Genomic DNA, 13,841 nt, shown 5'->3' on the forward strand with positions numbered 1-13,841 from the left:
TCCCTCGTGCCCACCTCCCACTGCCAGAGAGAAGAGGGAGAGGAAGGGAGGGAGGAAGAGGCGGGAGAGGCAAGAGGAGGGGGCCCTGAGTTTGCACCCAGTATCCTGGCTCAAGTGCTGAGCTTCTAACCAGCACGCTTACTCTGGCCCCTCTGTTAGCAAGCCCAGGCCCCGGATCCCAGGGAAGGCGGACCCTTTCTACTCCTTGCCCCCACCCACTCCCACTCTCGGCCATGTCTCAGGGTCTGCCCCCACCCCCACCCCACCGCAGACCCTCTGGAGAATGTGAGGCTGGAGCTGAGTCTCCAAGGAAGATGACGGGCCAGGCTGGCGCAGCAGCTGCCGGGCTGGGGGACGAGCAGGACTCATTCAGCTGATTCCCCCTAATTGCTTTAAAGTTGTACTAATTGAACTGATTGAAAACAGAGCCTAGGGGGTGAAGGAAAGGAAAGATGGGCTGGAGAATTCAGCGCCCATCCCCCAGGCCAAGCTGAAACCCCTCAGCTGCCCAGGGCCTCAGCCAGGGCTGCTCTTTGTTTCCTGACCCCCTGCCCAGCCCTAGCCCCTGCCAGACTGGAAGGGGCCAGACTCAAACCTGGACTGGACAGGCTGACTGGACAGGACAGGACCCAGTGTCCTTACACATACAGAATCCACGAGGAGGTTTGAGGTGAAACATCAGGCCCTGGGGGTCGCATGCAGCCCAACCCCCATCCACCAAATCCCTTGACAAGCATCAGTCCTCACCCATCAGCCACAGGCCCAGGGGTGAGCACCAGGGCTCCTGGACACTCAGACCCCTCAGCCCTCTGTTCACTAGGGCACTTTGGCGTTGTGTGACCGTTCGGCTCCCCCACCCAATCAGGAGAGCCAAAAAGAAGCTTGGGACTTCCCTGGTGGTCCAGTGGTTAAGAATGCACCTGCCGTGCTTGCTTCAGCAGCACATATACTAAAATTGGAACGATACAGAGAAGATTAGCATGGCCCCTGCGCAAGGATGACACGCAAATTCGTGAAGCGTTCCATATTTTTGTTTATAATAGCCAGGACATGGAAGCAACCTAGATGTCCATCAGCAGATGAATGGATAAGAAAGCTGTGGTACATATACACAATGGAGTATTATTCAGCCATTAAAAAGAATACATTTGAATCAGTTCTAATGAGGTGGATGAAACTGGAGCCTATTATACAGAGTGAAGTAAGCCAGAAAGAAAAACACCTATACAGTATACTAACGCATATATATGGAATTTAGAAAGATGGTAACAATAACCCTGTGTACGAGACAGCAAAAGAGACACTGATGTATAGAACAGTCTTATGGACTCTGTGGGAGAGGGAGAGGGTGGGAAGATTTGGGAGAATGGCATTGAAACATGTAAAATATCATGTATGAAATGAGTTGCCAGTCCAGGTTCGGTGCACGATGCTGGATGCTTGGGGCTGGTGCACTGGGACGACCCAGGGGGATGGAATGGGGAGGGAGGAGGGAGGAGGGTTCAGGATGGGGAACACATGTATACCTGTGGCAGATTCATTTTGATATTTAGCAAAACTAATACAGTTATGTAAAGTTTAAAAATAAAATAAAATTTAAAAAAAAAAAAAAAAAAAGAATGCACCTGCCAATGCAGGGGACACCGGTTTGATCCCTGGTCTGGGAAGATTCCACATACCACGGGGCAATTAAGCCCATGCACACGCGTTCAGCAACAACTGAAGCCCACATGCCCCAGAGCCTGTGCTCCGTGACAGGAGAATCCACTGCAGTGATAACTCCATCCAACTCGGCACAACTAGAGAAAGCCTGCACACAGCGATGAAGACCCAGCACAGCCAAAATTAAAATAAGAAAGAAAAGCAGCTTGCCTCAGACCGTCCCCTGGAGCCCAAAAGAAAGGACGGGGACAGGAGTGGGAAAGGGAGTGGGTAGGAAATGACCCCTCACCAGCTCAAAGCACAAAGACAGGCTTGGGGTTTTGTTTCCCCAGTTAGTGTGCAAGCCTCCACACACTCTGTCAGCACTAAGTCTATGATTTCCTTCCTAAGCCTCTCTTCTGACACGTGAACTCAGCTGCCCAAAACTGCAGTGGGCTTGCCCAGTCCAGGGAGGGCCAGTCCTGCCCCAGCCCAGATGGTGTTGCCCCAGTCACAGCCACCAGGCATCGCTGTAGAACTAGGGACCTGCACAGCCCTGTGACCCGGCCCCAGCCACTGGGGGGGCCAGGAGTCATGACTATGATCAGCTTAAGCATAGCATGGAGCCAAAGCCTGGGGGCTCCCCACATGACTCCACTAAATATACCCACTGGTCTCCAGGCCCTGTCTCTTTCCCTTTTAATGGAGTGAGCCTCTTGCGGGGGGCAGTGGACCTGGAGTCCTTTCCCACCAGCCAGCTTCAGTTTGGACAACCCCCCCCAGCCATCCAGGTGCTCCAATCATGTGGAATCTAAGAAATGAAGGGGCCGGTGGGGTGGGAATGGTTCACTCCTTTCCTCCTGAGAGACTCCAATAATGCAAATCTATCTTCCCAACTTGGCCTGGCAACACTGCTGGGCCCCCAGCATGGAGGGGGGCCCTAGGGGATTTGCACACAGGATGTACCCAGCCAGTGTCTGTCCTGAGATGCCTGGAGAGGACTCTAGAAACCCCACCCAGAAGGTCACTCAGAGTGTTCAGACACTGAGGCCCGGGGCTATCTGGTGGGGGCAGGGGTCAGCATGTCTGCATGTTGCCGGGGAGGCCTGGGCCACCCAGAGGGTCTACAGCTCAGTTCCACTCTGCTTCAGCACCACACAGGCTCACCCTGGGGCCAGCCTGTGGAGGGGCCACAGGAAGGGGGGACCTGAGCCCCTAAGGGTCCAGCCTAGAGAAGGGTCCTCAGCTTGTCCAGGACACAGGAGGTGGTCAGGGTGGGACAGAGGTGTGAGCAGGTCTCCCGAGGGGATGGAGGGGGGATGGAGGCAGGAGCCGAACACTAGGGTCACTGCTTAAGGAAATGGTGAGCCCTGGGGACCCAGGTGTCAGCTTATGTCATTCCCGGTCTTGTAGAGAGGTGGATGGGGAGACCCCCAACACGCTGGGAGACTGTGATAGGGGCGGGGACAGAGAAAAGGTGAGGTCTGCCTGGGGCTCTGAGGTTAGGGAACCAGGAGAGGGGAAATGTCAGAACAGGTCAGCATGGCCGTTCTGTAGGGCCTCCTGCATTGGGCCTGGTCCAGACGGATATGAGAAACTCTCAGAGCAGGGATGGCAGGACAGAGTGGGCTGGGGCGGGGGCAAGGCTGCCCACCAGGATGGCGGGGGTCGGGGGTGGGAGCGGGGGAGGCATGGCCCAGGGGCCAGTGGACCTGGAGACAGACATTTCAAACAGCAGATTCGGAAAGTGGGAATATTGGGAACACGGAGAGAGGGAGCTGGAGAGGGAGCTGATTGGCAAGTGAGTAAACAGCAATTGCTTGATGAAAAAATGTTTATGGTGCAATTAGCAGCTGTGCCATAAATAAAAGTTTAACTGTGTTTATTATAAACTTGTTGAGCCACAGGAAACAGCTCTCCATGATTGAGCCAGCCTTTAAAACTCTGTTTACTTGGTGAAACGTCTTGTGTACAATGCATAATTAAGGGCCCTCTTAGCCTCAGAACGCAATCGTTCTTCAGCTCTCCAGCCCTCTCAAACCCATCTCTCTGTGCCCAGTCCTGTTCTGAGCAGTACCAGACCTCCAAAGCCTGGACTAGAGCCACTGATCCCTCCCAGGGCCCCTGTAGCCTCTGCTCCCAGTGCTGGTTACGTGACATCCCGCCTGGGCTCCAGGTTCCCAAGTGCCCTTTCTGCCTGGATGTGATCCACTCAGCACAACCCACCTGGCCCTCTCCACTTCCTCCAGATGCCTTTGCCCTGGACTCTTCAGCTTTCTTTCTTCCTAACTCTGCTTGAAACCCCCAAAGTCCTCCCTCTGCCCAGCCCCCACTGACCGCTCACTCCCTCCACCACCTGGGGGTCAGCTTCCTTCAGCATGCTGCCTCCTTGTCCCATCCCCCATACTCTTTGAGCATGAAAATATTCAAACAGAGATGATGATAAACACTCAGGCCTCTGCCATCCTCCGCGTAGGGAGAGTATCTGAAATTGGTTTGTATCACCTCTCTGCATGTTTTCATTGTTTTACCACCTACATACATAACCAAAAACAACGCATAACATTCCCTGCAGATTACATTTATATGATCATGCTGAACAAAATCCTTTGCAACTTACTTTTACTGCTCAGTATTATTTTTGAGGTGTATCAGGGCTGACCTGGTTGATTTTAACCCACACATTAACCCACACTTGTGTTTTCTTGCTCAGGTCCACTTTTTGTCACAATGAATCCATTTTTAGTGACCCTGTCTCCCTGCTGCTGGGTGCAGCCAATGACCCTGGGTACCTCCGGTGGCCCAGGTACATGGGCAAGGCTCTCACCGCAGCATCCACTCACTCGCGCTTGGCATATCCACATTCAGATGGGGCTCCCCTCCTTCCTTCAGTCATGAAACTTTCCACCCTAACCCCTGAACTTCCACCCCATGCAGGCCCCCTGCCCTCAAGGCAGGCTCCCTGGGCCTCCTCTTGGAAGAATCGCCCTTTGGTTCTGCTGCTGCGTGTGTTCTGGGTGTTTTTTAGAATTTTTCATCATAGAAGGAAACAGGCAATGTTGCCACACAGAAAACAGGAAAACAAGTACCTTTTGGTGTCCTGAGGCAGGCTGTGCAAGTTTGTGTCTCTCCCCCCAGGCAGGGGTACACGGAGGTGGGTGGTGTGTGGGGAGGGGATTGAGAGAGACCTGGGAGCTGATCCTGTTAGGAGTCCCCAGGGAAGCAGGACTCAGCTGACAGGGAGAGAAGGAATGTGCCTGCTGCTCACAGTCCAGTCACTCCCAATCCTACCCCTGTCCCTGTCCTCCCCACCCCAGACTGACCCTCCTAGCTTCCCCCCACCCCCACCCCACAGCCTGGCAATGCTCCCGCTCTGCTTTCTGGGAATTGACACCTATGCTGGATTCTGTCAGTGCAGGGCTGAGAAGCAGAGGTGTTATCTCCAGCCCCATGTGGCTACCGGCCGACAGGTGCACCCACCTTCCCCTCTGTGGGAAGAGTGGGAGGAAGGCCCCCAACATCCGGTCAGAGTGCCACCAAACACAGCGCCCATCAAGCCTGAACGATGGCAGAAAGGTGAGCTGTCCCTTTAATTTCTTCCCAGGCAAAGCCTCCAGACTACAGAAACAGCATTTTAATTTAAATTCTGATTCCACATTCATTCACAGAGCAGCTCTGAGGAGGGATTTCATTAAAGGCTTTAATAGATTTTATAGGACTTGTCACATCCGGAAAGTGATGGAGCAAATGCATTTTCTCTGCTTCCAGAATTTCAACAGCAACTCAGAAAACAAATTCACCATGAAAATGCAGAGCAAGGAGTTAGGAGCCTCACTCTAGGTAAATGACGCATGGGTGACCCATCCTTCCTGCCCCAAACACCGGGCCATGGCCACCATAGAAATCAGAGGACAGCTAAGGCCCAGGGTGTGCAGACAATTGTGTCGGGAACAAGGGGGTTCCCAGTGGCAGTAGGCCCACAGGACGGAGGCAGACACTTTGCCTGGGAGCAGGCAGCCCTCTGTGTCTATGGCTCCCTTGGTCTGGTGCAGGGGACCCCAGGCCCTCAGACACAGGGCGGGGGCAGGTAGGCAGCTACCACCCAGCTCAGCCTCATCAGAACAGACACACAAAGTGTGTGGTCAGCTCGTACAGGTTTGTCCCCAGGGAGCCTCACAGTCCTGGTGTTCTGGTGTCCGGACAGCCCCGGCGAAACAGGGTCAGCCCCTCAGCCGCCTTCTGGTTCCCCGAGTGCGGCTGTCACCAGCAGGACCAGACACTGTCCCCAGGTCCCCTCCCCAGCCAGGGCACTGGTGGCCTCCTGTGGATCCTGGACCCTTCCCACGGGCGTCCCAGGGAATCTTCTCCTTTGACCTGGCCGGGAACTGTGGGGGGCACTCCTTTGCGCACCACATCCCACGTTGTCCCCACTCTGCTCATTGCCACCTTCAATGGCCCTGGGGTCCCCCTCCCCGGGACACCAGGGTGCAGTCATCAGCCAGTGATCAGTCATCATCACTGGACCCAGGCTCCTCCTCCCACCCCAACTTCTGCTCCTCACGGCCCCTCCCATGAGGTCCTCGCCTAGACACTGAATTTTTAACAGTCAGGGCCAGTCTTAGGGAATCATCAAAGCAGAGAGCCAAAACAATTGCTTTAAGAATTTGGCTTTTTTTCCCCCTAGAAAGAGGCAAACAGTCACCCTGGGGAAAACTATCAGGGCTCGGGGCTTTGTTACACAGACTGCAGCTTCATGTTGTTTTCCTGTTGAATTTTATGTCAAGGAGCAGCAAAACGTTTTGGCAAGGGCTCGACACAAGTGTGCTGAATGAGCAAATGAACAAAAGAGAGTATGACTCAAGGGGCAGCACAGGGCACTGCCCCCCTGGGAGGAACAGGGACCCCTCCCCACCCCAAGAGACCCTGCTCTGTTCAGTTTCACACACCAGCCTCAGGCCCCCACTGCTCCAAAGACCAGTTCACCTGGGAGCCCCGAGCAGGAAAGGCCATCACAGGTGGGTACAGCTCGTGGTCAGCTCATTCCACACGGACTTTTCCCTTGGTCTCTGAGCCCTCTAGCCCCAACCCCATCCTGCACCCTAGGGTGCTCTGTCCAAGGCACCCGAGGAGCTCTTCAAACCACGCATTCCCAAGTCAGTGTGATGGCGCAATAATTGGTGCACCGTCCTGTGCTCTGTCCAGTGTCCAGCCAGTCCCACCTGCCCAGGCCGGGGTGACCTGCAGGTGGGCCAGTGGGCTGCTGGTGGGGACTGGCTAACAGGGAGCCCCCGGGAGCCCCACGGCCCTCCCTGCACAGGCCTCGCTCCCAGGTCTCAGCTTCTGTTGGGCAGGCTTCTCAGGTCCCCTCAGGTCTAGGGTGGACCCCACTTCTCCTGAGTAGTTGCTCTATACCCTGACCACATCTTAATCCCTTTATTCAGCTCTCCTCAAATTTCCCAATTTCAGGATGACGTGTCTCTAACTGGACCCTGACACAGATCCCTAACTTGGACCAAAATAAATTCTAAATGGGTCAAAGATGTAAATGTTTAAAAATAACCATAAAAGTACTAGAAGGGAGCATAGAGAGCATACCACGAGTTCACAAAGCCCAAATAGTGCAAGACTGCTTACCTCACTTGATTTAAAATTTCCTACATGGCAAAACTCAGATAAATAAAGCAAAAGTCAAATAACAAGTGAGGAAAAGTGTTTGTAAGTATTTAGGGATAAAGCCTTACTAGGTAAAGAGCCTGTCCAATCAATAAGACAAGATCCAACCACCCAGTAAAAAAATGAGTCAAAGCTGTTACAGAACAAGGGAAAACACAACTTTAAAATACATGAAAACTGTTCAACTTGACTCATGGTAGGAGAAATGGAATTCTGAAGAGCAGGGTTGCTCTTAGATTGGCAAAGATGCAAAGCTTTCCTAACATGGTTATGTTGCGGGGGGGGGGTGTGGGGGACAAACAGCTGACCACTGGCGTGGGCAGGTATCAGGCGAACTCTGTGAAGGACGGCAGAGGCAGACCTCAAAGTAAAGCCCACTCGCACGTGCGTCTGTCTGGAAGCCCACCTGCCACTTGAAAAGGCGCAGGTTCAGAGACATCACTGTCCACGAAAAAAAGATCAGTGAAATGTCCATCAATGAGGACTAACCAGCACTGTGGATGGGACAGCCTTATTGTTTGTGATGCTCAGAACAGCCTGGGGGTCCACAGGCCGCTGTCGGAGGGACCACAGGTCCCTGGGCTGAGAAGCAGGGGAGGGGAGGCAGGTGTAGGGGGTGGGAGAAGTGCGGGGTGGGGGAAGTAAGGGAGAGAGAAGCGGGGTGGCAGGGGCAGTGGAGAAGGTGGGGAGGGAGGTCTGTTTCAACCATAACCCTCCTTGTTGTACCCTTTTCTTCCTGAATCATCTGTGCTAATGGCTTAGTTTCCCTCCCAAAAAAAGTAATAATAAAATAAATTAAAGTATTTAATTGTTTAATCCCCAATCCTGCAATGTATCCACTCAGGACAGAGGTTCTGACCCTGGAGCCTGCAGGTGGGAACATCCAAGTAATTCTGAAACGCTGGGGGACCAGGGCTGGGGACAGCCCTTCTGAGAATGTTGCAGGTGTCTTCCACCCACTCCAACAAGAACCGTGGCAGGCATCATAAGGGCAAACTTGGGGAGACACTGAAGCCCTCTGAAGGCTGAGTGGGCAGCCGAGGTCTGGGGACACAGGGAGGGGGTCCCCAGGACCTGTGGGGCGGGTCAGGGCCACCTGGGCCTGGTTTTGTGTGGTCGGGCTGACAGCCCTTTCTGGAATGGCCGTGGACCCCAGGAAAGAAATGTGGCCAAGTCCCTGGGGCTCCACTGGCACAGACAGAGCTCAGGCGGGGGGATTGTGAGGGTGGGCAAAGAGAGGGTCCCCACAGGACGAGAAAGGGCCCACCGGGCTAGTCTCCTTCCAGTGTAGTCTCTACTTTCAGCTGTCTCACCCCTCCGCCACCCCCAGCCTCACCGGCTCCACTCCTCCCCAATCCTAGGACCACAGCTTGAAGGCCACCTCTCAGGGCTGGCCCATCCAGACAAGCCTCTAGAGCAAGGAAGATCAACTCTGGATGGGAATTCCTGGGGGTGGGTCCACATGCCCCGGAACCCCCAGGGTCATGTCCCTCAACGGGAGCTCACACCTGTGTTGAATGAAGCCCTGCCGCCAAGCCTGGGGTTCCACCACAGGGCCTTGGCTGGGTATGTCTAGGGTAGACTTTGGGCTCCTGGGCTAGGGCCACAGGACCTTCCCCCTGGGTCGCCCCCAGGCCATCGGTCCCAAGTCCTCTGCAGCAGTGCTCAAAATTGGCCACTGGGGGTCAGGGTTGAGCTGCATGAAGAGAACCCAGCGCTGCAGGGAACAGAAAGACCCTTCCCACCCACCCACCCAGCCCGGGGGAAATGGTTACTGCTCCAGTGGCCACCAGGCAAAGCTGATCCAAGAGGGCCTCTTGGAAGAAGGGGGCTCCGAGTGGCTTCCCTTACAACAGAGCTCCACAGTTCGGGCCAGTGGCTGGCCTTCTGGTCTCCCAGTTCCCTGCATAGGCAGTGATTTCCCTGCACCACAAGACCACTGGGGACTTCTCTCCCCTGCAGCTCCTGACCTGTCAGTAGCCTCTGCTCCCTCACAGCTGACACAAAGCCAGCGTTTACTCCGAGCACCCACCTGGCCATCCGAGCCCAAGGCTGGAACCCCAGACCAGGCCCAGGGCAACAGGGGCAGGGGGAACTGGATGGGGTTCCTTCCAACATCACAGAGCCCTCACCCCATCATCTCAGCTAACCTCTCCACACTGAGGCTCGGATACTCTAATTCTCACCCGCACTCCCAACTGCCACCTGGAGGTGTGGACAGACATCAGGAGAGACCTGTGTCCACAGCACGAGCACCAGCTCCGCTCAAGTCCATGCTCCTCCGTGCTGGGAACAAAGCTGGGCTGTGAGTTTTCAGCTGCTCCAGGATCTGCCAGGCTCCTGGGAGCACCGGTGGGGATGGGCACTGGGGCCAGCCCCCTGGATGTCCTCCCATGGACTCTACTGATGGCGGCAGCTCCGCTAGCAGCTAACCTGCCTGTTGTGCTAGGACAGTGAGCACTCGCCAGGGGAATGTCCGCCAGAGTCCCTGCCCTCACCTGGGAAGTAGTCAGCGAGGTGTGGGGGGCGGGGGGGGGGGGGCGGTGCAGTGGAGAAGCACATACTCGCGGGGCTCCGCCAGCAACTGGCAACAGCCGGCATTGAAACCAGAGGAGACAGACCAAGGGTATCAGCAGAGGGGCCTCTGCTAGGACAGGGTCGCCATGGTGACAGGGGCAGGCTAGGTGGAGGTGGGGGATAGGATTGTCTTCTGGCCACACCACGCAGCCCTCCCTCCGGGGAAAGTGTCCTCTCATGTCCACCCAGGCAGGCCACCCCACCCCTGATAAGTGGTTCGTCCAGGACCAAGGGGTTTCCTGGAATGCGGATGTTCAGGGCTGAAACGTGGACAGTCACAGGTAATCTGGGAGGGCCAGCCACCCTCCCTCCATAAAGGGGACACTGGAGGTCACAGAGTCATAGGCAGAGAGGCTCTCGAGAGGACATAAAGTGGACACCAGGCAATGTGCCTGAGTGAGAACTGCTGGGACAGGATCGCCATGGTGACAGAAGCACCCACACGTGGGCAGGGGCAGGTGGGAGCTGGCACTGATGCTGACTCACCAGGGCTGGGCATGGGGCCCGCGCCTCCTCCAGACCCGGCTGCTCCTGGAGCATTAAGAATAGGTCTGGGAAGGACGGACACCCAGGGCCTGGGCTTCACCTGCAGCTCCAAGGACACTGCTCGTTCTGTGGGCCTCAGTCCAGCGAGAAGAGAGAAGCCCATGGAGCACCCACAGGGCCCCCAGGCACAGGAAGGTGGCCCTGATCAGGGCGAGAGGCCACCATGAAGTAGGGTCCCGGCTGACCCCCACATGTCCACTGCTTCCTCCATCCCCAGGCTGGCCTGGGCTCTGCTCTGTTCCAAGGTAGGAGCCATGAACGCCATGCCCACAGCCCCTGCTGACCCTGATCTCCCCTCAGGGGCCCTTCCAGACAGCCTTGGCTTTCCCAAGACACCCTCACCCAGCCTGGCCTCTGACCTCCTCTTTCCCATTGCCAAGTCCACCACCTGCGACGCAAGGGAGCAGTCTGCACAGGTGAAGTCCCCACCCGCCCCGTGTTCCCCGCTGATGCCAACTGAAGCTAAAATTGTGGTGGGCGAGGTAAGGGGAGCTGCCTGTCTGGATTCAAACCTCTGTCCTCTCCCTGCTCCAACAAGACAGTGCCTAGGGCCCTGAAACTGGACTGTCCCCACAGAGCTGTAGGACCCCACAGGCCAGGCCAACCGGGTCAGCAGGCTATCCCTCTCTCCCTACCGCAACCCATGTTTAGAGGTGGATGGGGGCTGAGGTCCCAGGCAAGGGAAGCTGAGCTGTGTCCAGGCCCTAGGCCTCACCTGTGCCCTGCACTAGCCCAGAGTCACCCTCATGGCCTCCATGCCCACAGCTGCGGAGGCCTGTGCTCTAGTGACCTCCAGATGCTGCAAACCTGTTCTGGGTCTTCATCTCCTGCTAGAAGCTCCTCTCACCACCATCCCTAAGGACACATGAAGCTGAGTGCACTGTGGTGCTGACGGGATGGCCCCAGACCCCAGCCCAGCGCTTTCTGGAGGGCGGACAGGTAGGAGAGATGTGCGTCCCACAGGACACACGGCCAAAAGGGCCCATTCAAAGGGCTTCCAGACCCGAGTCATCACTCACAGCTCCAACCAGCTCAGTCCCTGGACAGAAGCCCCACGCCGCCCCAAGCCAAAGGTTCCCGGCTGGGCAGAGTCACTGCCCTAACAGGGCCAGTAGGTCGCAGCAGCCCCTCCTGACACCACTGCCAGGGTGATAACAAAAGGGCCCCCCCAAGAGCCCTAGACAAAGGCTCTGCCCCCAGGCCGGGCCCACAGAAGGGCATCACTGCTCCGTGGACTAGCAGGGCTAAGCGGGGGTCCAGGGCAACCCCACCCTTAGGAGGCCCGCAACCCACAGCTGAGGCTGTCTCCTTCCCATCCTGGATGTAACCCCCACCCCCACCCCTAGCTCAGGTACTGGCCCAGCCCTGCTCAGAGTCCTGGATGCCCCTCCCTGGGCACCCTCAGCCAAGCCTCCTCCTTCCCAGTGCGCCAGCACATCCCCCTCTGTACTGCACCGCCCCCCCAACCCTAGGCGTGGGCCCTCCAAGACTCCCACATGCTGCTCTGAGATCCTCCCACAGGACACCCAGAACCTCTCCCAGCTGTGGGTCTGGCAGGTCCTCAGAGCCCTGCAGACACCAGGCTTCTCCAGGGTCCCTCACAGCAGGACCCCAGAGGCCACAGAGAGGGCCTGGCAGTGGGCAGTGCCCTGGCAAGGGCCCCTCCCCAGGTTCTGAACCTTGTGGGAGAGCCTTGAACACGCCAACGAGACACAGCAGGGCGGAGGGCTGCTGCCACGTGCAGACCTAAGGGGGCCCAGAGGTGCATTAACGAGCCACGTGTGCATGTGTGTGTGTCAGCCTGAGGGGAGAAAGTAAACACAGCATATGCCGGCAGCACGCTGCAAACGTGGGGCATGGAACACACACGTGTTCACCATACCCATGCGACAGGTGCATGACCGTGGGGCTTCCGGCCTGCCCTTGCTACCTCCCCATCACAGATCCCCCTGCCAGAGATGCCCCCCTGCCCACACCCACCCCCCTGAGGAGGCCCAGTCTCTCAGTGAGTGGCCTGGACAGCCCAGATGGATCTAAAGGCACAGGCAGGGCACAGCCACGTGCAATCTGAAATGAATAGGTGGTTCACGCAGCCGCTGGGGGCGGAGGGCTGGGCACTAGGGTCTGTGTGCTGGGAGGGCACGTTTGTCTGTCTATCTGTGTCTGTGTGTCCGAGCCCGGGGATGGTACCAGGCAAGTGTGAAGGAGGAGGGAATAAGCAAAGCCAGAGGCCCGGCCCTGCAGGACCCAGTGCCCTGGCCCCACCAGCTTCATCCGTCCTCCCCATCCCACAGACAGAGGGCACCGTCTGAGGTCAGCAAGTCTAGCTTCTGGAGCATCCCAGACCCTCTGGGCCCAGAGAGTAGCTGAGCTGTGTGGCCTCTGTGAGGCCACGTGAGAGGACAAGCACTGCCCCCTCCAGCGTCATCAAGATGCCTAGCTTCCTGTCTGACTCACCTGCCCACCAACCTGCAGTAAGAACCACAGGTGAACCCGGAGGTCAGGTTCATGGACATGTCCTTCCTGGGTCTGGCTCTGGCCCAGAGCGCTCTGCCGCCCCCCACACACACTCCCACCACCCACATGCATGTCCACAGGCCCAGCCATGCCTGTGACCCTTCCAGCCTGAGAACCAGAGGCACCTGCTCCCTCCCTCCCAGTCCCGCCTATGCGCTGAGTGACCAGGGAACTGGCCCACAAACACTCCATGCGCATGAAGACTTCCCAGGAGATGGCCATGCACTCACATCAGGGGGAGCACCTTCTGGTTGGCCCAGGAGGCCTGTCTCTGGTTGCTGGAGTCTGGGCAGGAGGGAGGGGACAGGGCCTTACCCCCACCCCTGGGGAAGGAAGTTGGAGTCCCCTGCTAACACACCTAACAATCCCCCCAGGCTGAGAGGGCTGGTGCCCAGGGAGCCATGGGCCTCCTTTCTGTATCCTGCTTCTCAGCATGGGGTGGGGTGGGTGGGCAGGGCAGGCTGGGGGGCCTCCGAGCACACCCCAGCCCAGGCTGTCCTTCAAACCCCCGCATTCTGAAGGTCTCGGACGGGGTGGGCGCCCACAGCCAGCTGGACTCTGGACCCATCCTGACCAACCTTCCCGCCCCACCTGACTCCCAGGCCAGGGCTCCTGACCAGGCCCCTTGCTCCCCTAACCCCTCACCCGACAGACCTTCTCAGCCTGAGGACCTGATCCGCCCATGCTCCCCTCTTCATAACTGTCAGGAAGGCCAGAGCCAGTGCCCCAAGGGAGAACTAAGCCCCTTCCCCCCAGCAGCCTCCCTTCAGGCCCCAGCCGCAAGCAGACCCCCCACATCCTGTGCCTTCCAGCGCTGACCTGCCAGGCCTCTCCTACCTCCTCGATCTCAGCACAGGTATTGCCTTCTCAGCAAGACCACCGTGTGT

At 57.2% G+C, this 13,841-nt stretch overlaps 1 non-coding gene across 1 annotated transcript; it reads left to right on the forward strand.

The window, feature by feature from the left end:
- Window positions 1-925: 925 nt before the first annotated feature.
- LOC129626304 (U6 spliceosomal RNA) lies at window positions 926-1,032 on the forward strand. The gene has a single exon (XR_008701911.1). It is a non-coding gene; the product is annotated as a U6 spliceosomal RNA (small nuclear RNA).
- The last annotated feature ends 12,809 nt before the right edge of the window (window positions 1,033-13,841 follow it).

Source organism: Bubalus kerabau, chromosome 13 (assembly GCF_029407905.1).
Source record: "Bubalus kerabau isolate K-KA32 ecotype Philippines breed swamp buffalo chromosome 13, PCC_UOA_SB_1v2, whole genome shotgun sequence".
Lineage (NCBI taxonomy): Eukaryota > Metazoa > Chordata > Mammalia > Artiodactyla > Bovidae > Bubalus > Bubalus kerabau.